Here is an 8,252-nt window from a genome sequence, read left to right on the forward strand (position 1 = left end):
AGGCTACTAATGAGGTTATCACACAGAAATGAACTGTACAGGAAGTAGCTGAAGTATATGGAGTGTCAAAAAGTACTCCAGCTAGGCACATCCAAAAGCACACACCGTTTGGTCAACATCATATGTAGCCACCAATGCTACACAAAAAGTCTTCCCATTAAGCAAGAAGAAAAGCTTCTTTCTTATATAGTAAGGGCTGCACAATGGAACTTTGGCATGTCTGTGGATGATTTAAAGAAGTTAGCCTTCCAATGTGCTAAAGCTAACAACATTAGACATCCAGTGACATGGGAGGAACAGGAACTGGCTGGAAGACAATGGTATAGCACCTTTCAGAACTCTTACAAGAATAGAATTTCCCTAAGAAAACCAGAGTCAACTAGTCTAGGTCTAGTGGCATCTTTCAACATGCCCAATGTTGAAAATTTTTTTAATAAACTCCAAGAAGTTTATCCCAGGTATGGTCTACAACCTCAAAAAGTGTGGAATCTTGATGAAACAGGGTTTTGTACAGTACACAATCCATTGTGTTTAATTGGTGACACAAAAGCCAAACAAATTGGAGCAGCTACTCTGGGGGAATTAGGAAGTAACACTACAATCATAGCTTGTGTGAGTGCTGCAGGAACATGTATTCCACCACTCATTATATTTCTGAGGGTTCATTACAAGGATCACATGATAAACAATGCACCACCTGGCACTCTTGATATGGCTCCTCCTAGTGGTTGGTGCAAAGCTGAACTCTTTGTGAAATCTTTGAAACATTCCATTTCCATAGGAAACCCTTTCCTGTCAATGAAGTATTGCTCATTATTGACAACCATGAATGTCCTCTATCACTGGAAACAAAAAAAAAACCTGGGAAAGTAAAACGGCATCATCATTCTGACTTTCCCTCCCCATACTAGCAACAAATTACAGCCGTCTGACAAGACTGTCTATGGTCCCATGAAGATACATTATAATGGCACATACAAGAATTGGATGCTTGGAAAGCCTGGAAAGACAATTTCTATTTGTGACATTTCTGCGCCAGTGGGAAGGGCATTTCCTTTGGCTTTCACTCCAAACAATATAACTGTTGATTTCAAGGTTACTTGATCTCTGGCCATTCAATGAAGAAGTGTTCTACATCTACACTCTGCAAACAACTGAGAGGTGCATGACACAGGTTATGTCCCATTGTACCAGTTATTAGGTATTCTTTCTGTTCCATTCACATGTGGAGAGTGGGAAGAATGATTGTTTGAATGGCTCTGTGCATGCAGTAATTATTCTAACCTTATCCTCATGATCCCTTTGTGAGTGACACATAGGGTGTTGTTGTATGTTCCTAAAGTAATCATTTAAAACCTGTTCATGAAACTTTGTTAATAGAATTTCCTACGATAGTTTATATCCAAAGCGGTTCTAGGCACTACAGTCTGGAACCGCGCAACCGCTACTGGCGCAGGTTCAAATCCTGCCTCGGGCATGGATGTGTGTGATGTCCTTAGGTTAGTTAGGTTTAAGTAGTTCTAAGTTCTAGGGGACTGATGACCACAGCAGTTAAGTCCCATAGTGCTCAGAGCCATCTGAACCAATCTAGTTTATGTCTATCTTCAAGAGTCTTCCAATGCAGTTCCTTCAGTACCTCTGTGGCACTCTCCCATGGATTAAACAAACCTTTGACTATTCGTGCTGCCCTTCTCTGTCAATATCCCATTAGTCCTACCCAGAACGGGTCCCACACATTTGACCAAAAAAGAAGAAAAAAATACACCATTTTAACATTCACACACTCTCTCTCTCTCTCTCTCTTTTCATTATCATGTTAAAGCTACATACATGTTAGAGCTCGAAACCTGTTTCCTGTGGCATTTCGTGATGTTTTCATCTTTGTTTCTGGTTTCTGTCCACACTGGTGGCAATGATTTCTTGCAGTGTATTCCCATCACGTGTAACACCTTAACGCAGAACTTGTGGCATGCACATGGGGGTTTCTTAGATTAGGTTCCTACTCACGGGAAACAAACTGTTGGCCTGAAAAATTATCAGTTCATGACAATGATGTGGGTGTGCCAAATGTAAAAATTGTTAGTTTGCCTAAACAGGTCATTCCAAAGGATTCAAATATGCTACATGTTCGTAAATTGTCAAAGTGTCTGTAACAAGATCCCCAAGTTACTCTCCAAAATATACTGTAGCAGTGGCAATATTGCCACAGAAGAAGCTGACTATCACCGTGGTGTAGTGATTATGATACTAAACTGGTGCATGGAGGGTCGTGAGTCCAAAACTCACGTGGACTGTACAGTTTTAATTTCTATCTTCGGTTCTAGTACATTCTAGAAGTATCCACAAATGTGAAGAATCATTCTACTGTAATGGTCTGTATCTCCACGGTCTTGTAAGTGCAAGTGCTGAATAAACCCACGTTAAGTGAAGTTAGTGTTCATCATTCATCTAATTAAACCTTCTTCTACATGACATTATTCTTGTGGAGACGTTGGGTATTTGAACTTGGGATAGCGCACATTATAAATGACACAATGGCTCCCATCAGGCCACGATAGAGCTGCCATTTATGTGGCGAGAAACCCGAGTTCAAGCCTTATTCAACAGATTTCAATCTATCAAAGACAGAAGAAGAAAAGGGCATTATGATGACAGCAACTGTCTGCCACCACATGAGACATCCTTCCAGGTTCTCTGGTGACAATGGCCATGATCCAAACAAGTGGCTGAAGGTACACTCCTGGAAATGGAAAAAAGAATACATTGACACCGGTGTGTCAGACCAACCATACTTGCTCCGGACACTGCGAGAGGGCTGTACAAGCAATGATCACACGCACGGCACAGCGGACACACCAGGAACCGCGGTCTTGGCCGTCGAATGGCGCTAGCTGCTCAGCATTCGTGCACCGCCGCCGTCAGTGTCAGCCAGTTTGCCGTGGCACACGGAGCTCCATCGCAGTCTTTAACACTGGTAGCATGCCGCGACAGCGTGGACGTGAACCGTACATGCAGTTGACGGACTTTGAGCGAGGGCGTATAGTGGGCATGCGGGAGGCCGGGTGGACGTACCGCCGAATTGCTCAACACGTGGGGCGTGAGGTCTCCACAGTACATCGATGTTGTCACCAGTGGTTGGCGGAAGGTGCACGTGCCCGTCGACCTGGGACCAAACCGCAGCGACGCACGGATGCACGCCAAGACCGTAGGATCCTACGCAGTGCCGTAGGGGACCGCACCGCCACTTCCCAGCAAATTAGGGACACTGTTGCTCCTGGGGTATCGGCGAGGACCATTCGCAACCGTCTCCATGAAGCTGGGCTATGGTCCCGCACACCGTTAGGCCGTCTTCCGCTCACGCCCCAACATCGTGCAGCCCGCCTCCAGTGGTGTCGCGACAGGCGTGAATGGAGGGACGAATGGAGACGTGTCGTCTTCAGCGATGAGAGTCGCTTCTGCCTTGGTGCCAATGATGGTCGTATGCGTGTTTGGCGCCGTGCAGGTCAGCGCCACAATCAGGACTGCATACGACCGAGGCACACAGGGCCAACACCTGGCATCATGGTGTGGGGAGCGATCTCCTACACTGGCCGTACACCTCTGGTGATCGTCGAGGGGACACTGAATAGTGCACGGTACATCCAAACCGTCATCGAACCCATCGTTCTACCATTTCTAGACCGGCAAGGGAACTTGCTGTTCCAACAGGACAATGCACGTCCGCATGTATCCCGTGCCACCCAACGTGCTCTAGAAGGTGTATGTCAACTACTCTGGCCAGCAAGATCTCCGGATCTCTCCCCCATTGAGCATGTTTGGGACTGAATGAAGCGTCGTCTCACGCGGTCTGCACGTCCAGCACGAACGCTGGTCCAACTGAGGCGCCAGGTGGAAATGGCATGGCAAGCCGTTCCACAGGACTACATCCAGCATTTCTACGATTGTCTCCATGGGAGAATGGCAGCCTGCATTGCCGCGAAAGGTCGATATACACTGTACTAGTGCCGACATTGTGCATGCTCTGTTGCCTGTGTCTATGTGCCTGTGGTTCTGTCAGTGTGATCATGTGATGTATCTGACCCCAGGAATGTGTCAATAAAGTTTCCCCTTCCTGGGACAATGAATTCACGGTGTTCTTATTTCAATTTCCAGGAGTGTATATGAGCATATGGCAAAATTTACCAAATGGGATGACACCCTGTGTTTGGCTAACATATTTTTCTTCTTGGAGGGCACTGCCAAGCAACAGTATGAGAACAATGAAGAGAAGTTCACAAGCTGGGAAGTATTCCAGGTGGAACTGCACAAGTTTTTCGGCAACACACAACGACAGAAGTGCAAGGCTGAAAATAAATCAAAGTGCAGGGCACAACGTCCAGGAGAAATTACAGCATCCTACATACAAGACACCTTGGAGCTGTGTAAAATAGTGGATCCTAGAATGAAGGAGGAAGATAAAGTTGCGCATCTCATGAAGGGTGTTGCTGAGGTCATGTGTCAAGCCCTACTTCTGAAGGAGATTTTTACAGCAGACGACTTCGTAAAATGGTGCCAGTATATCGAGACAATGCATCAAAAAAGAATTACATGCAAATAGTTTGAACGGCTTCCAAATGTCATATTGATGTCTGTGATTGAGGAAGCAACTGATTTCAGAAGTGTTATTCATCAGACAGTGAGAGAGGAAGTTCAGAAGGCACTTGGACTGCACGGCGAGCAAAAACCCGAGATGCTTCAAGACGTCATAAGGGAGTAAGAGGAACAGACATTGAACCCAATCTCTTGTCCTTCATTTCCCTTTAAAACAGTGAAAAAGTCGAGACCCAATCGGAGTTACATTCCTGCAATGCCGCATGAGGAACCTGTTTGGGCTTCAAGGAAGACTGACGTCTGGAGGACCCAGGATAACCAACCAGTATGTTTCCACTGTGGATGACTGGGACATGTGGTGTGCTATCGTCAAGAAAGGCAACGGATATTTGATGACACCTAAGCCAGAAGACAGCAGACCAATCTTAGCCAACGCCAACTCCACGATGACGAAGATGAAAAAGATGATGTGGGTGCAGGATGACGTAGGCCACCGCTGCAAGCTAGCTGCTGGAGATGATGCTCCCCAACACGCCGATCAAGGTTTCCATCACCGTTTAGAAGCCCCAGCCCATCACCTAGCCACTGCAACCTGTAAAACTAAAGGGTGCAACCTTCCTTGGAGGTGAGGCCGCCGAAGAGAAAAATCCTCTGCCATCAATCACTACAAAAATGACAGGAAACTATGTCGATATCCTCATGGATGGCCAGCCAGCCCAAGCTCTTATGGACTCTGGAGCATCATATTCAGTCATTTCGGAGAAGTACCGCCGCCAGTTGCAGAAAACCGTTTTCGCTGACAGCAAAACATTTCTGCCGAAGGAGGGTAATGGGAAATATGTAAAATCTACATGAAGATGTACCCTTCGAGTGGGTGTAAGTGTGCATACACAGTCCTTAGAATTCATTGTCTTACAAGAGAGTAGTCATGACAACATTATCGGATGGGACTTTTTGACCGCTTCTTGGGCAATTATAGATTGTGGTCACTCGAAGATCATGCAAGACGAGATGAGATACTGTAGACAGGAAGACGCGCATCTGAGTGTGTGGAGACAATGTGTGCTGGATGATGTGATCATTCCTGCAGTCACTGCTGGAAAGGTAACTGTCACGTGTCATGCCATGCATCAACCCACGGATCTTGTAGTGGAATGTAAGAGAAGCATACCACTGGAGAATAACTCAGTCATCACAGCCTCTTTCGTCTCGTTTAAGAATGGATTCAGTGAATTGTGGATAGTTAACTGTCACCGAGAACCACAGATCGTTCCAAGACACATGTGCGTAGCAAACGCTGAGCCGTTATTTGAAGAACAGCTAAGTGTCGTAGAAACGTCCCATGCTGAGTCTGTGGGCGAAATTAGCACTACAAGACAAGATCTTCTAGCTCGACTATCACCAAACATCACTAAGGAACAACAGAAGAAGCTACTTGTTATTCTTGAAGAGTTCTCTGAATGCTTCAATCCACAGGTTGAAGGCAAATTAGATGAATCGATGGTGAAGCACTGGAGACCATCAACCAATATGCCAGAAAGCATACCGTGTGTCAGCAGTGGAACATCGAATAATTCATGACGAGGTAGAGAAAATGATGAAGAATGACATCATTCAGCCTTCGCAGAGCCCATGGTCATCACCAGTGGTTCTCCTCAGGAAGGAGGATGGCAGTTTGCGCTATTGTGTTAAATACATGAAGCTTAATAAGGTAACTAAAAACGATGTTTATCCTTTTCCACGAATTGACGATACACTAGAGTGTCTGACAAGGGCTAAGTCTTTGTCAACCATGGACATGTACTGAGGCTACTGGCAATGATGGTATTGACAGCGGCATTAGACTGTTTGCGGATGATGCTGTAGTCTACAGGACAGTAGTATCACACTAAAGTTGTGAACAAATCAATGAGGATTCACAGGAAATAAATGTCTGGCAGTTATCTCTCAATATTAGCAAGTGTAACCTACTGTTTATAACAAGGTGAAAATCCCCATTTATGTGTTGTTGTGGTCTTCAATCCTGAGACTGGTTTGATGCTGCTCTCCATGCTACTCTATCCTGCGCAAGCTTCTTCATCTCCCAGTACCTACTGCAACCTACATCCTTTTGAATCTGCTTAGTGTATTCATCTCTTGGTCTCCCTCTACGATTTTTACCCTCAACACTGCCCCCCAATACTAAATTGGTGATCCCTTGATGCCTCAGAACATGTCCTACCAATCGATCCCTTCTTCTAGTCAAGGTATGCCACAAACTTCTCTTCTCCCCAATCCTATTCAATACCTCCTCATCAGTTACGTGATCTACCCAACTAATCTTCAGCATTCTTCTGTAGCACCACATTTCAAAAGCTTCTATTCTCCTCTTTTCCAAACTATTTATCGTCCATGTTTCACTTCCATACATGGCCACAATCCAAACAAATACTTTCAGAAATGACTTCCTGACACTTAAATCTATATTCAATGTTAACAAATTTCTCTTCTTCAGAAACGCTTTCCTTGCCACTGCCAGTCTACATTTTATATCCACTCTACTTTGACCATCATCAGTTATTTTGCTCCCCAAATAGCAAAACTCCTTTACTACTTTAAGTGTCTCATTTCCTAATCTAATTCCCTCAGCATCACCTGACTTAATTCAACTACATTCCATTATCCTCATTTTGCTTTCGTTGATGTTCTTATATCCTCCTTTCAAAACACTATCCATTCTGTTCAACTGCTCTTCCAAGTGCTTTGCTGTCTCTGACAGAATTACAATGTCATCGGCAAACCTCAAAGTTTTTATTACTTCTCCATGGATTTTAATACCTACTCTGAATTTTTGTTTCCTTCACTGCTTGCTCAATATAAAGATTGAATAACATCGGGGATAGGCTACAACCCTGTATCACTCCCTTCCCAACCACTGCTTCCCTTTCATGCCCCTCCACTCTTATAACTGCCATCTGGTTTCTGTACAAATTGTAAATAGCCTGTCGCTCCCTGTATTTTACTCCTGCCACCTTCAGAATTTTAAAGAGCGTATTCCAGTCAACACTGTCAAACGGTTTCTCTAAGTCTACAAATGCTAGAAACGTAGGTTTGTCTTTCCTTAATCTAGCTTCTAAGATAAGTCGTAGGGTCAGTACTGCCTCACATGTTCCAATATTTCTACGGAATCCAAACTGGTCTTCCCCGAGGTCGGTTTCTATTAGTTTTTCCATTCGTCTGTAAAGAATTCATTTTAGTATTTTGCAGCTGTGGATTATTAAACTGATTGTTCGGTAACTTTCACATCTGTCAACACCTACTTTCTTTGGGATTGGAATTATTATATTATTATTCTTCTTGAAGTCTGAGGGTATTTTGCCTGTCTCATACATCTTGCTCTCCAGAAGGTACAGTTTTATCAGGACTGGCTCTCCCAAGGCCATCAGTAGTTCTAATGGAATGTTGTCTACTCCCAGGGCCTTGTTTCGACTCAGGTCTTTCAGTGCTCTGTCAAACTCTTCACACAGTATCGTATCGCCCATTTCATCTTCATCTACATCCTCTGCCATTTCCATAATATTGTCGTCAAGTAAATCACCCTTGTACAGACACTCTGTATACTCCTTCCACATTTCTGCTTTCCCTCCTTTGCTTAGAACTGGGAACTGTACCCATTAATGTAC

The sequence above is a fragment of the Schistocerca gregaria genome, chromosome 2 (genome assembly GCF_023897955.1).
Source record: "Schistocerca gregaria isolate iqSchGreg1 chromosome 2, iqSchGreg1.2, whole genome shotgun sequence".
Lineage (NCBI taxonomy): Eukaryota > Metazoa > Arthropoda > Insecta > Orthoptera > Acrididae > Schistocerca > Schistocerca gregaria.